This window comes from Salmo salar, chromosome 26, assembly GCF_965601325.2.
Source record: "Salmo salar chromosome 26, fSalSal1, whole genome shotgun sequence".
In the NCBI taxonomy this organism is placed as follows: Eukaryota; Metazoa; Chordata; class Actinopteri; order Salmoniformes; family Salmonidae; genus Salmo; species Salmo salar.
In genome coordinates, this window is record NC_138316.1 from 2,763,484 (window position 1) to 2,781,507 (window position 18,024).

The following is an 18,024-nucleotide window of genomic DNA, read 5'->3' on the forward strand; positions in this document are numbered from 1 at the left end:
CTGTACAATGTGACCGTGTGTGTTTGAAAGAGTATTTTCATCGTTATTTTATTAACGAAAGCATAACGATGTTGATGAAGAAACAAACTACTGTACAGTATATGCTTTTACATTTGGATAATAAAGCATTTAAAGCATGTTGAAGATGTAAGCCACCTGCATTTGTTTATTAGGCTACTGTGCAGTCTGACAAGTAAAATTAGCCTACAGAACCTACTGTAGAAAAATGGGAAAGTGCCTAATTCCTTACATAAGGGAGAGTAGGCCATGTCCAGACTTTTTCGGTGACCTCAAGTACTCGTTAACTCGGTCTTTAATGATTTTTCTGGTTGCATCAGTCATGGACAGAAACTTCTGAGACATAGAATTAATGATGAACACAGAGGTTCGCTGGTAAGCCACATTTGCATCGGGATCTATCCCAGTTGGTATTCTGTGCCCACTCGTGGTATCTCTCTTTGGTTACACTTCCTTGGAATAGCAGAACAGCACAATGGTCTGGACGGCCCTTGCTGTGCCTCGTGAGCAGGTCGTCAAGTTCTGTTGTCAGAAGAGGAATGGAAATGTCAGGGTGAACTGACGACCTGACGAACCCGCCAGGTATGTTGACTCTGCCTGACGGAGGTGGAGTTCCAGAGCTCACGTGTGCCTGGCATGGATTGTGACTCTATCTCGTTCCTCGCACTCTTCAACGTGTCATTCCCCCCTGACTCTCTGCCAATGCCGTCTGTCTCTGGACCAATGCGTCAGCTGTCGCCCTAATTTTTACACCCTAATTTTGTAAATCTAGTCTAACCAATACACAAACGGAGATTCAGTGAAAATAAAAATCTCATTGATTTATCAAGACCATTCCCTATGCTTGTTTCAGAGCAAACAGTGCTAAAATAGTTGTAGGCTATTGCTTGTAACTTCAATATGCTCTTTAAATAAATAAGTCCTACACCACTTTTAACAGCACGTTACTCAACACTAGTGAGACTCATGTCGCCTGTGGTAGGCCTACAGTATATAGAAAAATATGATGTGACTCTCCGCCAATAATTACATATAGAGGATTGGAGGATATTTCTGTAATTCAGTGATAATTCTTCCCATAGTACTTCATTAAGGATCCATAACTAAGTCATTTTTAGTTTTTTATCATTATTTTATTAACCTCTATGGGCTAGGTGGGACGCTAGCGTGCCACCCGTGGTGCACTCCATCAACAGCAGGTGCATTTCAAGAGCGGCAAATTTGAATCCAAATAAATGTCAAAATTCAAATTTTTCAAACATACAACTATTTTACACCCTTTGAAAGATAAACATCTCCTTAATCTAACCACGTTTTACGATTTCAAAAAGGTTTTACGGCGAAAGCATAAATTTAGAGTATGTTAGGACAGTACATTTACAAGAGTTGTGTGTAATGTTTTGTCAATTCAAAGACAGGGTCACCAAAACCATAAAACCAGCTAAAATGATGCACTAACCTTTTACAATCTCCATCAGATGACACTCCTAGGACATTATGTTAGACAATGCATGCATTTTTAGTTCTATCAAGTTCATATTTATATCCAAAAACAGCGTTTTACTATGGCATTGATGTTGAGGAAATCGTTTCCCTCCAATAACCGGCAGTCAAGTCAGCGTAACAAATTAAATAATTAAAATTAGAAAACATTGGTAAAATATTATATTGTCATTTAAAGAATTATAGATTTACATCTCTTGAACGCAGTCAACTTGCCAGATTTAAAAATAACCTTACTGGGAAATCACACTTTGCAATAATCTGAGCACTGCGCCCAGAAAAATACGCGTTGCGATACAGACTAGACGTCATGTTGGGGAGATCTAAAATCGAAAATACTATGTAAATAATCCATTACCTTTGATTCTCTTCATCAGATGTCACTTCCAGGTATCACAGGTCCATAACGAATGTAGTTTTGTTCAAAAAAGCTCATCATTTATGTCCAAAAATCTCCGTCTTGTTAGCACATGATCTAAGCCAGCCGGACTTCTCGTCATGAACGAGGGGAAAAAATATATTTACGTTCGTTCAAACATGTCAAACGTTGTATAGCATAAATCATTAGGGCCTTTTTTAACCAGAACATGAATAATATTTAAGGTTGACGAATGCATACTATTTTATAACGTATTGGAACGAGGGTACCCATAATGAACTCGCGCGCCAGGTGTCTAATGGGACATCATCGTTCCATGGCTCTTGTTCGGTCAGATCTCCCTCCAGAAGACTCAAAACACTTTGTAAAGGCTGGTGACATCTAGTGGAAGCAATAGGAAGTGCCAAAATATTCCTCAGCCCCTGTGTTTTTCAATGGGATAGGTTTAAAGGTAATACAACACATCAGGTATGCACTTCCTGTCAGAAAATGTCTCAGGGTTTTGCCTGCCAAATGAGTTCTGTTATACTCACAGACACCATTCAAACATATGCATATTCTAGTTACTGGGTAGGATTAGTAACCAGATTAAATCGGGTACATTTTTTTTATCCAGACGTGCAAATGCTGCCCCCTAGCCCTAACAGGTTAACGAAGCATAAAGATGCCATTATTAGTTACATTGTTTTAGTTTTAACGTGAACAGCGGGAACGTTTCCCTTGTCAGCGCCATTATTAGTGCAATGCCCCTTAAAGTGTTGCCAGTGTGGTGGGGTGGGTGCAGTGTGGTGGCCCACCCCCTCTCCATCTTCCTCCTCCTCCCTTCCCCATGGGCTAGATTGGTCTTCTGTGCGCGGCTCTGCGGCCCATCCTGTGCCCCTGCCCTCGTGCCTTGAACCTCATGCTCTTTCAGTGGATACAGCTGGAAAACTTCAAGACAATCCCATTGTGCGCTACTCGGGAGCCATGAACAATATGACCAATATATAGTTGAAGTCGGAACTTTACATACACCTTAGCCAAATACATTTCAACTCAGTTTTTCACAATTCCTGACATTTAATCAGAGTAAAAATTCCCTGTCTTAGGACAGTTAAGGATCACCACTTTATTTTAAGAATGTGAAATGTCAGAATAATAGTAGAGAGAGTGATTTATTTCAGCTTTTATTTATTTCATCACATTCCCAGTGGGTCAGAAGTTTACATACACTCAATTAGTATTTGGTAGCATTGCCTTTAAATTGTTTAATTTGGGTCAAACATTTTGGCTAGCCTTCCACAAGCTTCCCACAATAAGTTGAGTGAATTCTGGCCCATTCCTCCTGACAGAGCTGGTGTAACTGAGTCAGGTTTGTAGGCCTCCTTGCTCGCACACGCTTTTTCAGTTCTGCCCACAAAAATTATATTGGATTGAGGTGAGGGCTTTGTGATGGCCACTCCAATACCTTGACTTTGTTGTCCTTAAGCCATTTTGCCACAACTTTGGAAGTATGCTTGGGGTAATTGTCCATTTGGAAGACCCATTTGTGACCAAGCTTTAACTTCCTGACTGATGTCTTGAGATGTTGCTTCAATATATCCACATAATTTTCCCTTCTCATGATGCCATCTATTTTGTGAAGTGCACCAGTCCCTCCTGCAGAAAAGCATCCCCACAACATGATGCTGCCACCCTCATGCTTCATGGTTGGGATGGTGTTCTTTGGCTTGCAATCCTCCGCCTTTTTCCTCAAAACATAGCGAGGGTCATTATGGCCAAACAGTTCTATTTTTGTTTCATCAGACCAGAGGACATTTGAAGTACGATCTTTGTCCCCATGTGCAGTTGCAAACCGTAATCTGCCTTATTTATGGAGGTTTTGGAGCAGTGGCTTCTTCCTTGCTGAGCGGCCTTTCAGGTTATGTCGATATAGGACTCGTTTTACTGTGGAAATGGATACTTTTGTACCCGTTTCCTCCAGCATCTTCACATGGTCCTTTGCTGCTGTTCTGGGATTGATTTGCACTTTTTGCACCAAAGTACGTTCATCTCTAGGAGACAGAACGCGTCTCCTTCCTGAGCGGTATGACGGCTGCGTGGTCCTATGGTGTTTATACTTGCGTACTATTGTTTGTACAGATGAACGTGGTCCCTTCAGGAGTTTGGAAATTGCTCCCAAGGATGAACCAGACTTGTGGAGGTCTACAATGTTTTTTTTCTGAGGTCTTGGCTGATTTATTTTTATTTTCCCATGATGTCAAGCAAAAAGGCACTGAGTTTGAAGGTAGGCCTTGAAATACATCCACAGGTACACCTCGAATTGACTCAAATGATGTCAATTAGCCTATGAGAAGCTTCTAAAGCCATGACATAATTTTCTGGAATTTTCCAAGCTGTTTAAACGCACAGTCAACTTAGTGTATGTAAACTTCTGACCCACTGGAATTTTGATACAGTGAATTATAAGTGAAATAATCTGTCTGTAAACAATTGTTGGAAAAATGACTTGTGTCATGCACAAAGTAGATGTCCTAACCGACTTGCCAAAATTATAGTTTGTTAACAAGAATTCTGTGGAGTGGTTGAAAAATGAGTTTTAATGACTCCAACCTAAGTGTATGTAAACTTCCGAATAATATTAACACTGTTATTATATCTTTGAGAATCTACAACTGCCTTTTATATAATTCTATTATAATAATAATAATAATAATAATAATAATAATAATAATAATAATCACCTTGTTTAAAAAATAACAATATTTTGGAGATTTTCAATTAACGTAAATGAGTGAGGAAAAAGGCTATTCTTGAACATGGGGTGAGACATCGTTATTAATTTGTAAATCAAACCAGTTTGTTATTTAGAATTATTTATTTCTGTTTATAGAGGGAGAGAAACCAAAAACCTACAATAATCTCATGGGTCTTCCAGTCGAGGGCGGCACAGGTATTGAACCGGCATCTGTAGCAGCACAGCTTGTATTGCTATGCAGTGTCTTAGACCATTGTGCTACTCAGGCGCTGTACAACGTGACCGGTCGGGAGTGGGCTAGACTACTACAGTAAGAGCAAAAATAATCCTAACAAGATAAATAAGAAAAACCTTAGTGTAACAACAGTTTTAGTAAGTAATGCTGAAGTTGTGCACAATTATCAGTTTCTATTTAGGTTTACGTCGCCCATTCATTGTCAGTTAGAGACACAGTAGGACCCAAAAGCATAATCAGTGCTCTAACTCCCCCTTGTGCTGGCCTGGGGCAATGAAGTGGTGATGCAGGGTACTGTACTTAACCACAAATTACCTCTAAGTACCACAGTGTAAGCTCACAATTTTTAAAGGAGGAACCACTGTAGCTGTGTGTAGGCTAATATAGTCAAAATGGTGGCTGTGGGGTAAATTTGGCAAGGTGGAAGTTGAGCCAATGGATGACCCAATGGCAAGTTGAGGAAATTGTTGCAAAATGTTTTCTTCTCAGGCGTAAGGCAAGGCATTATTGCTGGGATATGCGGTAACACGGGCCTGGCCTGTGTTAAAATTTAAAAAATAAATTAAAAAGTTGAAAAGTGTTTGTTGGGAGTTAAGCCTATGTTAAGTGTTAAACCTGTGTTAAAATAAAAGTGATTGTTTGGGGGGAAAATATGGACATTTTCTAGGTTTCCATCGAATTGGTGACAGATTTAAACACTAATCAAAAATCTGCATAAAAACATATGCATTTTCCCTCCAAAGATGTTTGATTTGTTGTGGATAAAATGCTGTGCGTGATGACGTACTGCACATAAAAATAACTTTTGGGGTAATTGTCCATTTGGAAGACCCATTTGTGACCAAGCTTTAACTTCCTGACTGATGTCTTGAGATGTTGCTTCAATATATCCACATAATTGTCCCTTCTCATGATGGCATCTACGAATAAATAATACAAGTTAAATGGGTTTCCATCGCATTTTCAACTCTACTGATGGTTTTGTCACAAAAGGTTGCGTTATATAGCGAATGTACCCCTCTGGTTGTGGAACGTTGCACTCTAGCCAACATCTTGCAGATACAGTGTGGGTAGGCTACCTAGATAATGAGGTTATTATGGACAAAAGAGCAAGATTCTTTTTATCTGTCAAACGGTAGCCAAGCATCGGTCATCATGTCACCAAAATAAGACCCTCAATAAGTTAATCATCTATTATTTTATCTGTTGCCTTATAAACTGTATGCTTTCCCGAGTTGTACTGGTAGCATTAGTGATTTTAGCATGTAAATCTTGGTGGGGAAAAAAACAAACAAGTGGGATGCATGCCAGCAAAGCCACTACACATAAAAACATAGCTGATATGGCAGACATGCTTACACAAATGTGGTTTCTCCTGACAATTGAGATGTACAAACTGTGGCATGAGGGTACGACAAGCGGATAAGAGGCAATCCGTTATTTTGATTAAGACATTAATGAGCAAGCAACGACAGACGTAGTCAATATAACTATTTGTTCAGCGCTTTTGAAATGTACAGCGACAGAGTTCAGAACATGGGTTGTTCATACAGTGTACTCCCTGTACCCATCAGAACTGTAGGATAAATAAATGGGGCATATAAACAGACAATGAAAGCTCTTACAATATTCAATGATTACATTTCTCTAAAACAGGTTATATGCTATTTGTGCACCACCAAGTTAGAACATTAGGCGAAATTAAGAGGTGAATATAGTCAAAATTATTAGGGTGAGGCGTATTGAATGCCATTTGGGTCTTTGCGTGTCAAAAAAGATATACGTCATATAACACTTGACGCATTAAATAAGCTTTTAATTTGACATGTCAAATAACACAATTATATGTTGTTATATGTTGTTTCTGCTGAATTTGCATGTGCAAGCCAAGCACCACACCTATTATCAGTAGCACTGTCAAAAGCTATACAAAAAGAAGTAGCCAAACAAGCACACACCGGGCCACAAACGATGTGTTCACAATACCGCGTTGGTGAAAATAGACCAAATTATTAGGGTGAGGCACATGTGCTACTAACAGTTTACTACAAAACATACACTTAGTATTCCTTTCTTAGCTACAGTATACATTTCTCCCTTGCATATTACATAATTTATGCAGCAGCGTACAATACATTTTTGGACTCACCTTGTGAAGGTGGCGCAGCGGTCCTTTGTTGGCAAATTTTGTTAACAAACTTTGTCATCAAAGCCTGGCATTTTCTGCGTGGGAACTGGGGGGAAGAAACACAGCCATTGAATAGCAGGCTAACGTTAGTGGCTTCTTTGCAACGCTTGCAGTTAGCCACTGATTCCTTCCAAACAACTTATTGTTGAATTTGCGATTTCCAACTTGTTGTGTAATCTATATGTACAGTAGCCGATGAGCACCGATATGTTTTATCCATAATTTCTCCATTATTTATCTAAATATGACAAGGATTAAAAAGGATTTGCCAGTAGATTGTCGACTTGACGATGACTGCTAGCTAAGACTTTGAAAGTAAAGCTACTGTAGATAGAATGACATCAAATCACATATCTGAGGCCAATGACCTTGAGCCTTCATGGATGGGCACTTCTAATATAACTCTATGGCAGAACCCAAGGGGCAAACATTTTCGAGCTCTAAGGTTAGAATTGGGGATGACGTACTGTCCCATGAGTGACATAAAACGGAGCCTAATCATGACAGAAAACTGAGCCAATCAAGCTTAACGCTCTGTATTTTCTGCTGGCTAGCCCCACCACCACAGAAAGCACTGAGCTTGGCTGAAACACCTGCATTTTGGAGCTGCCTTACTCAAGAAAGCAAGAAAGAGATAATGTTTGTATGCGGCTTTGTTAACGCTATACTTTAAAAAAAAACTGATATGTGACACGTATTAATGCCAAAATAACAAGCAAAACAGGCAAGATCCCCCGCCCCACAAAAAATGATATATACACTACCGTTCAAAAGTTTGGGGTCACTTAGAAATGCAATTGTTTTTGAAAGAAAAGCAATTTTTTGTTCATTCTAAAATAACATCAAATTGATCAGAAATACAGTGTAGACATTTTAATGTTGTAAATGACTATTGTAGCCGGAAATGGCAGATTCTTAAAAAAAAAAAAAATATGGAATATCTACATAGGCGTACAGAGGCCCATAATCAGCAAACCATCACTCCTGTGTTCCAATGGCACGTTGTTAGCTAATCCAAGTTTTATCATTTTAAAAGGATAATTGATCATTAGAAAACCCTTTTGCAATTATGTTAGCACAGCTGAAAACTGTTGTGCTGATTTAAAGAAGCAATAAAACTGGCCTTCTTTAGGCTAGTTGACTATCTGGAGCATCAGCATTTGTGGGTTCGATTACAGGCTAGAAACAAAGAACGTTCTTATGAAACTCATCAGTCTATTCTTGTTCTGAGAAATGAAGGCGAGAAATTGACAATCATCTCTGCAGCACTCCACCAATCAGGCCTTTATGGTAGAGTGGCCAATCGGAAGCCACTCCTCAGTAAAATGCACATGACAGCCCACTAGGACTTTGCCAAAAGGCACCTAAAGACTCCCAGACAATGAGAAACAAGATTCTCTGGTCTGATGAAACCAAGATTGAACTCTTTGGCCCAAATGCCAAGTGAGGAAACCTGGCATCATCCCATTAAAAAAAGAAAACGTTTACCCCTTTTTCTCCCCAATTTCATGGTATCTAATTGGAGTTAGTCTTGTCTCACCACTGCAACTCCCGTACAGTTTCGGGAGAGGCGAAAGTGGAGAGCCGTGCGTCCTCCGAAACCCAACCAAGCCGCACTGCTTCTTGACACAATGCCCACTTAACCCGGCTGCCAGCCGCACCAATGTGTCGGAGGAAGCACCTGGCGACCGTGTTAGCGTGCACTGCACCCGGCCCGCCACAGAAGTCGCTAGTGCGCGATGGGACAAGGACATAACTGCCGGCCAAACCCTCCCATAAACCGGACGACCCTGGGCCAATTGTGCGCCGCCCCATGGGTCTCCCGGTCGTGGTCGGCTGCGACAGAGCGATGCAGTGCCTTAGACCACTGCTCCACTCGGGAGGCCCCCTGGTATCATCCCTACAGTGAAGCATGGTGGTGGCAGCATCATGCTGTGGGGATGTTTTTCAGCAGCAGGGACTGGGAGACTAGTCAGGATCAAGGCAAAGGTGAACGGCGCAAAGTACAGAGATCCTTGATGATAACCTGCTCCAGAAGACTCGGCTGTAATCGCTGCCAAAGGTGCTTCAATAAAGTACTTAGTAAAGGGTCTGAATACTTATGTAAATATGTTTCAGTTTACTTTTAGTACATTTTCAAAAATGTCAAACTAGTTTTTACTTTGTCATTATGTGTGTAGATTGATAAAGGGGGAAAAACAATTTAATCCATTTTAGAAAATGGCTGTAATGTAACGAAATGTGGAAAAAGTCAAGGGGTCTGAATACTTTACGAATGCACTGCATCTTAAACGATTGCATTTTCATGAATTTCATTATGTATTCTTGAAGTACAGTCAAAAACAGTATGGGACTTTATACGGAAGTGGAGCTGGAATTAGACATGACTTTCCCAGTGGATAACAAACCACGGTTGTGTCCAGTTGGCATGAAATGGAAGAAAACAATAATACATATATCAGTCCCTTTAGGATTCTTAGGTCATTATGTGAGGGGTTTCAAATTTTACCAATCTCCGCACTATTACCGCTGTGGTGGCTAATTTCTGCATTACCAAATGAGGAGAGTTACAAACACACCAGTCTGAGTTAAACTACATCTTTAATAATTAAGATACATTTGCAAAAGTACTTTGACCTTCATTAATGCACTCTCTCGAATGAAACAGGGAAGGTCTCTATACAACAATACAAAGAGCTTTTTATACCCATGAATCCACCCCTTCAACATACATTGACGAACCACAAATCTTAGGAACAGTTCACAAAGGTTAAGTTTTGTATGAAAAGATATCTATAAAACACAGCAGACAGCAACTGCTATCTCAACAGTGTTCATTATATAGATCGGTGTCTGGTCTCCCTAGAACCGTCCCTCCCTGGTACAGTATAGAACAAAATCATTAGCTCATGTCCTCTGGAATGCTTTTTAGGCGTTCTTATCAAAATACACCATAAATCTCCTCTGTCAGTGCTATCTCATAGAGGCCCATCCTCAGTAAGACACCTCTTGTTCCCACTCCTGGACAAGCTCACTGAGGGGAGTTACCTGCGCACAGACATTGTGGAGACAAATAATTGGCTCCCCATTAATCACGCCATCCCTCCACATGGTTTAAGAATAGGTAAAGACACATTCACATATGAAGACAATGTTTCATTCTGTCCTCCTCTCTTGCTGATATTCTGCAAAGCAACAGAGACATGTAAAAAACAAGTCTGACCTCTCCCCTCTCTGGGCCCCAAGTGACTGAGCCCCAGCTAAGGGAAACGTGCAACTGAAAGACACCAGAGTCCAAAGGGCACTTTCTAATGACAAGTATCTCACATAAGCATATTATACTAATAAAACATCTTAATTATCTATGTTACCCGACTAATTCTGATTCATCCACCACATTCCCCTCTCAAGGGACTCCGTCCCTTCTAGAGAATCAGAACAGTAACGTTACAGGAGAACCAGTGTCGAAACACAGGAGTCATCACAACAGAGAAGACAGTCATCCCTCTGAGTCCCCTCTCAACTTAAAAGAAAATCACAAGATTTAAGAACATTCATTCACATAGAAAATACATATATTCTACATAAACCAAAAATCACCAAACAATAACTCATTGCATGGGGTTCCTGCACATGACATCGCAAGAAACTCAGCACTGTCTCTTATTTCAATCCCCCAACATTTACTAAGCAATTTGTCTGGGAAGGCTATGATACACAGTCACCGGTACGAACCCATAAAGAAAAACAAAAAATGAATACAGTTTATGAGATTCGAAGCTATATTTTCCATAGACAGTGAAAAGCACATAATTAATGCATAATGCAGTGCATGCAACAATGGAGTTTAATAAAATAATCTTTAGTTATCTATCACACTCCAATGGATCAGCATAGTATGTTGGACATGACTATTTCCATCCCAGAAACTAAAATTAGCATATCTTGTTGTACAAATCCAGGTAGTGACTCCTAGTTAAAGTAAAATGTATTCCCTTGGTGCCTAATGAACATGACCCAAGACAAACATCATGATTCCACTATTCATAAGGCAATGCCTATAGATCAAATAGATAAGCATCATTTACACTCTCCAGATCAGAGTTCACCCATGGCAGTCACCATGGCATGCTTATAATTGCGTAAACATCCTTAGTTCATAACAACAATCAAAACAATCAATCCCTAATACATTAATTTCTTCACTCATATAGATATTAACCTACTCAACTCAAATCAATCCTTCAGTTTTAAAAATCATTACATTTCCAAATAAAATCATAATTAGAACCCAGTTAATTATCCAACCAAAATTTTAAAATGACATTGCTCAGTGATTCAAATTTGTCTTATCGCTCAAAGTAAAAAAAACTCAATTTAACAAACATCAATATTAGCAGAATGTACATTCATTTTAACATCCAGTATAATTATCCCATAATTTCTACTATTAACAATTTTATCACGATTATTCTACAGATCAGTATCTCAATGCATTCTTAATCTAAATTACTATAATTTTACGTGGTGTAGACCTCTACAATCAACCTGAAACCCCAAAAGTCTAAACAGTTTTGGGCACAGTTGACCAACCCCTCCTCCAGGCACTGATTCTTCTGGCGTCCTCTTCTTTCTTCTTCAGATAGCTTTAAAGTTCAAAGTGAATGACCCATTATAATGTCCCAATGTCAATGTTTCACCTTAGATGCCCATTATGTCTTGTAAATTTGTCAACCAATATACCAGCAACATAAGAAAAGCTAGAACAGCACCTTTCCCCATGCTCACTCCACGTGGACTCCTCTCACACTCCTGAGAGAAACATGAGAGAAAAGCAGTTGATGGCTTCGATCGGATACTGTACACCGGTTGCTGGCTCGGCCATTCCTCTCGGTAGAAATGGTTCGGATAGGGCCATATTCAACGCCTTCGTCACTCTTTCTTCAGCCAATTAGAGGGGGTTTGAGGTACACACACTTTCGGTCCAATTATCTCTTCCATGCATTAAGATACCATCTGATGTCACTTTTCATTAAAACCTCGAAAGAACAGATCAGAACAACAGTTTATTTCAGTTCATTAACTACATGATAAATTATTACTTTTACCAATTATTCCTAATACAAATGTCTAAACATATTTCAAAGAGAATAACAACACATTCTATTGAAACTATTCTTTCAAATTGGCTAATACTTCCCATCACAATTTCAACTCCATCGCAGAGCCACAGAATCAGGAAGTTAGACCTATAACCCATCGGGAATAGAACGGAACAAACAACACAACAATACACTCCTTCACATATCACTCAAGGTGTGTAAACTTCAATCCAAATTTCAAAGAACTGAATCCAAAACGTCAAAGGACTGTATCCTCCCCCATTTTTAACACATAACTCTCCATGAGAGTAATGTATTAAAAAACACTACTACTGGTCAAAAGATAAAACAAAATTTCAAATAACATAATCAAATGAAAATCACAACTCTGAAAACCTCCACAAAGAAATGATTTTACCCATATCAAATCAAATGTATTTTTATATAGCCCTTCGTACATCAGCTGATATTCTCAAAGTGCTGTACAGAAACCCAGCCTAAAACCCCAAACAGCAAGCAAAGCATGTGAAAGAAGCATGGTCATAGGAAAATAGACTTATCAGCCTACCCTTAGTTAAAGGCAATGCCCTCTATCACATACAGTGAGGGAAAAAAGTATTTGATCCCCTGCTGATTTTGTACGTTTGCCCACTGACAAAGAAAGGATCAGTCTATAATTTTAATGGTAGGTTTATTTGAACAGTGAGAGACAGAATAACAACAAAAATATCCAGAAAAACTCATGTCATAAATGTTATAAATTGATTTGCATTTTAATGAGGGAAATAAGTATTTGACCCCCTCTCAATCAGAAAGATTTCTGGCTCCCAGGTGTCTTTTATACAGGTAACAAGCTGAGATTAGGAGCACACTCTTAAAGGGAGTGCTCCTAACCGCAGCTTGTTACCTGTAAAAAAGACACCTGTCCACAGAAGCAATCGATCAAACTCTCCACCATGGCCAAGACCAAAGAGCTCTCCAAGGATGTCAGGGGCAAGATTGTAGACCTACACAAGGCTGGAATGGGCTATAAGACCATCACCAAGCAGCTTGGTGAGGTGATGACAACATTTGGTGCGATTATTCGCAAATGGAAGAAACGCACAAGAACTGTCAATATCCCTCGGCCTGGGGCTCCATGCAAGATCTCACCTCGTGGAGTTGCAATGATCATGAGAACGGTGAGGAATCAGCCCAGAACTACACGGGAGGATCTTGTCAATGATCTCAAGGCAGCTGGGACCATAGTAACCAAGAAAACAATTGGTTACACACTACGCCGTGAAGGACTGAAATCCTGCAGCGCCCGCAAGGTCCCCCTGCTCAAGAATACATATACATGCCCGTCTGAAGTTTGCCAATGAACATCTGAATGACTCAGAGGACAACTGGTGAAAGTGTTGTGGTCAGATGAGACCAAAATGGAGCTCTTTGACATCAACTCAACTCGCCGTGTTTGGAGGAGGAGGAATGCTGCCTATGACCCCAAGAACACCATCTCCACCGTCAAACATGGAGGTGGAAACATTATGCTTTGGGCGTGTTTTTCTGCTAAGGGGACAGGACAACTTCACCGCATCAAAGGGACGATGGACGGGGCCATGTACCGTCAAATCTTGGGTGAGAACCTCCTTCCCTCAGCCAGGGCACTGAAAATGGGTCGTGGATGAATATTCCAGCATGACAATGACCCAAAACACACGGCCAGGGCAACAAAGGAGTGGCTCAAGAAGAAGCCCATTAAGGTCCTGGAGTGGCCTAGCCAGTCTCCAGACCTTAATCCCATAGAATATCTGTGGAGGGAGCTGAAGGTTCGAGTTGCCAAACGTCAGCCTCGAAACCTTAATGACTTGGAGAAGATCTGCAAAGAGGAGTGGGACAAAATCCCTCCTGAGATGTGTGCAAACCTGGTGGCCAACTACAAGAAACGTCTGACCTCTGTGATTGCCAACAAGGGTTTTGCCACCAAGTATGTTTTGCAGAGGGGTCAAATACTTATTTCCCTCATTAAAATGCTAATCATTTAAAACATTTTTGACATGTGTTTTTCTGGATTTTTTTGTTGTTATTCTGTCTCTCACTGTTCAAATAAACCTACTATTAAAATGTTAGACTGATCATTTCTTTGTAAGTGGGCAAATGTACAAAATCAGCAGGGGATCAAATACTTTTCCCCCCCACTGTAGGTCCAAGTTACCAATATGTTCAAGAACTCTAAACTTCATCATAATTATAAATTTCACGAATCACCTTGAAATCATTATAACAAATGACCTAAAATGTATTATCCAAATGGCTTTCCCATGAGGCTGATCAGACCCCACAGGAAAGCCCAGACACAGGTCGATAATCAAACCACCCCATCACAGAAATGTTTCTAACTATTTTAGACAAATGAAAGAAAAACCCTCAAACATTTCCTTATCAAAATAATTCACATCTGTAATTAAAACTCAGAAGAAAAAAAAAACTTCTAAAAATTCCATGTGTGTATACCCCTGGAAGATATCTTTGCACAAAGTGATATGGAAAACCCACCAATCCCACAGGAAATAGAAAACAAATCAAACATACGATTTTAAAAACACCAACAAATAGTAATAACAAATGTGTTTTGTGTGGGTATTTGCAAACCCTAAAGTAAAAACAAACAAAAAATTGCCAGGTCTTTTCCATTTTGGTAGTTTATGGCCTCTACCTCACTCACCCAAGATTATAGCCCCAGGAAACATTCCAAAGAGAGATAATGAAATCCCCATTTCCCCAAAGACAAACACAAAACACTTCGGTAGCATACATTATACTACACCGATTCAGAAACCCAAAAGTTAACTACAAACAAAACCTAATGATAATTCCACTGTACTCCCTCAAATCATTAATCATTTGTTTTAATCTATCAATGTATATGCATGCTTAATTGAACATGCGCTACCCTTAGATACAATTATGCTGGTATCATTACTAGACCAATATCCAACAAATATGTGATAGCTTTTTTCACCTTTTGGATTGTTCCTGTTACCCCACTAAATGGAAAAAAAATGTGTAAAAAATGTAGTACATTTCTCAGCGTAAGGAATCAGCATTATTTAATCCCAGGCATTTAATAAAATGTTGTTTGAGACGTGTTCTCCCATGTTTCCTTTAACATACATACTTTAATTGACTTCCATCCATCCCGGAGGAAAGAATCCTACTCAAACACATCAGATAATACAATGTTTAATTAAGTGAAATCAACACCAAAAATAAACAAACACTAAACAATAAACAAACCCATAACCTCTTTCCAGCAATCAAATCATTTCAACCTGTTGCATAAATTTAGTAAAAACAATCCTTGTCATTTAATAAAACTAAAACCTTTAAAAAGTTTGTGCTATCACATCAGCGTAAGAATCAAAACTAACTTTTTTCCCCACACACATAATATACAATGTTTTCATTCCCCAAAGGTCAATACTGTTCAGCTCGTACATTAATGATCTTCCTTCTGTCCGTACAGGGTCTGAAGTTCCAATGTAAGCAGATGATACATTGATCAATGCATGCAAATAACAAACAAGCTACACAAGAACTCACTACTTTAATGGTTCAGATGACAAAGTTGCTCAGACTCATGTTTGCATCTCAATAAAATAAAAAATAAAAACACAGTCTGCATGTTCCTCACAAAGAAAACACTGATGCCTCTTAGACAGATGTCTATGTATCAGGGGGAAAGTTCCACGTGATATCTGATTTTAAGTTCCACTGCATCATACTTGATTCCAACCTCTCTTTTTAAAAAGCAAATGAAAAGGTAATTCAAATAACCAAATGCAACCTAGCTAATTTCCAAAACAAATGAAATTGTTTTACTACAGAGGTAACAAAACTATACTTCAAATCTAGGATACTCCCCCACTTAGTACTTTTGTTCAACAGAAAACCCAAACCTTATGGCAACAGAAGGTCTGCCATGAGAGATGACTGTATAGTTCCCTTAAGGAAAAGCACCTTTAGTCAATCTGCTTTCAGTGTGAGAGCTTCCCATGTCTGGAATACCCTGCCATTAGACACACACAACTGTGATAAATTTGCACTGTTCCTGCAAAATAAAATTAACTCAACCTGCAATTCACTGTTGTTACCTAAACATTCAAACCAAGAATCAATAACCAGAAACCATCACAAACCTTTTACGATTCAACTATCCAGACCTGAATAGCTTACTGCCAAATATAGCACAGTGCTCACAACCAACTCTCTTCTAATCCTTTTTTTTTTTACCCGTAAGCAAAAATATAACCCACTACTCAAACAACGTTCTGCCTTACCTCTATCGTAAGATTAAAACCAAACTTTACAACCTCCTCTTCTCTTTCGGCTTCACACTTATGAAATGTCCAAGACTTTAAAAATAACATGTAAATCGCCAAACTTATAACATACATCAGTCAATCCATAAGAATAAACACATTTTGGTGGACACACTCTATCGCCATTATCTCTATATGTCATTTCCAGCAACAGACAACGTATTATATCAAAATTCGCCTCGCTATTATTTTGAATGAATTAGTCTTTCAATTTAAACTAATCAAGCTATCAAAACGTTCAGTTTATATCTTCAACAAACACTAGCGACCGTATCTTTCCAGGCAAACATACCAATAGTTGAATTACAATCAAAAACACAGATTTTAGTCCATTTGCGCATTGGCCGGGAAATGAACCCGGGCCTCCTGCGTAGCAGGCGAGAATTCTACCACTGAACCACCAATGCTATTTAAATGAACCAGACTCCCAGCAAATAAACCCATTTACAATTGTCTGTAGTCGTAAAATCAGGCACGTACTACCGAGACAATTCCCAGAACATAGCCCTAATTTCAAAGTCCAAGCTTTACTCCAGCGATGATTCTCACATGCCAAATGAATAGATTAGCAGTCAAAGAGTAAAATCAACATTCATTGACTAGGAAACAGATCTTGCGCCTTTTTGCGCCTTTTAATAAAAGTATGTTTTCTCATCGTATTTCAATTACTTTACTTAATCATATTAAAATCAGGCAATGATGATTAGTTTGATGGATACCCTAGGCTTTGTCCGACTTTATAAATTATGTCGAGATTCCATCTTAATTCGCTTTAACTTTATGGAAAACGGTTTATTCAATATATCCAGCAACTCCTCTCATACTGGGAGGAGAAAATAAAACAGTTTCAGACCTTAAGGGCAGTTTTATTTCAACTGTTGTACCCAGACGGAGATAATCCAATACGCATTTATAGTTACATCGTTAGGGTAAGATAACCAAAAGTGGACACACTCCAATCAGTTTCTAGAGCACAATTTCCCAAACATTGTAGACAGTTTACTAACGCTTAAAACCTCATCTTTATCAAATTATCCATTAAACATACCAACTCAAAACCTACATAAGTCTACGAATGGGTGGTTTAAATTGTATCTAATTATATTCTCAGCATTCTTTATCAAATCTCTAGTAATCGATTATACACACACATCATATATTCACAGAATCCAAATAAAACGTTAGAATTTTTAGGTACTCACACAGAACTTTAAGGATCACTCACACAGGATTGGCCCGATACTCACACAGAACTGGTCAGATGTCCACACAGAACATCAGAACATAATTGAAAGGTTACCCACACAGTCAACCTACCCACTCACACAGAACGCTCCTACAAAGATTACCTAGTGGTAACTTTAACAAAAATACTCACACAGAGTAACTCAGGGCATACCTGGCTAGTACATTTAAAATAATTGGAATTCACCACCTCTGAGGGTCACTTAGACAGTCACCAGACATTCTCAGAACTAGGTCCTTATTCCAATAGGGC

At 39.1% G+C, this 18,024-nt stretch overlaps 1 protein-coding gene and 1 non-coding gene across 4 annotated transcripts in view; one reads left to right on the forward strand and one right to left on the reverse strand.

The window, feature by feature from the left end:
* LOC106587026 (zinc finger MIZ domain-containing protein 2) overlaps positions 1–18,024 on the forward strand; it is a 91,183-nt gene that overhangs the window by 61,720 nt on the left and 11,439 nt on the right. The gene's annotated exons all lie outside the window — the stretch shown is intronic.
* trnas-gcu (transfer RNA serine (anticodon GCU)) lies at positions 16,863–16,933 on the reverse strand. The gene has a single exon. It is a non-coding gene; the product is annotated as a tRNA-Ser (tRNA).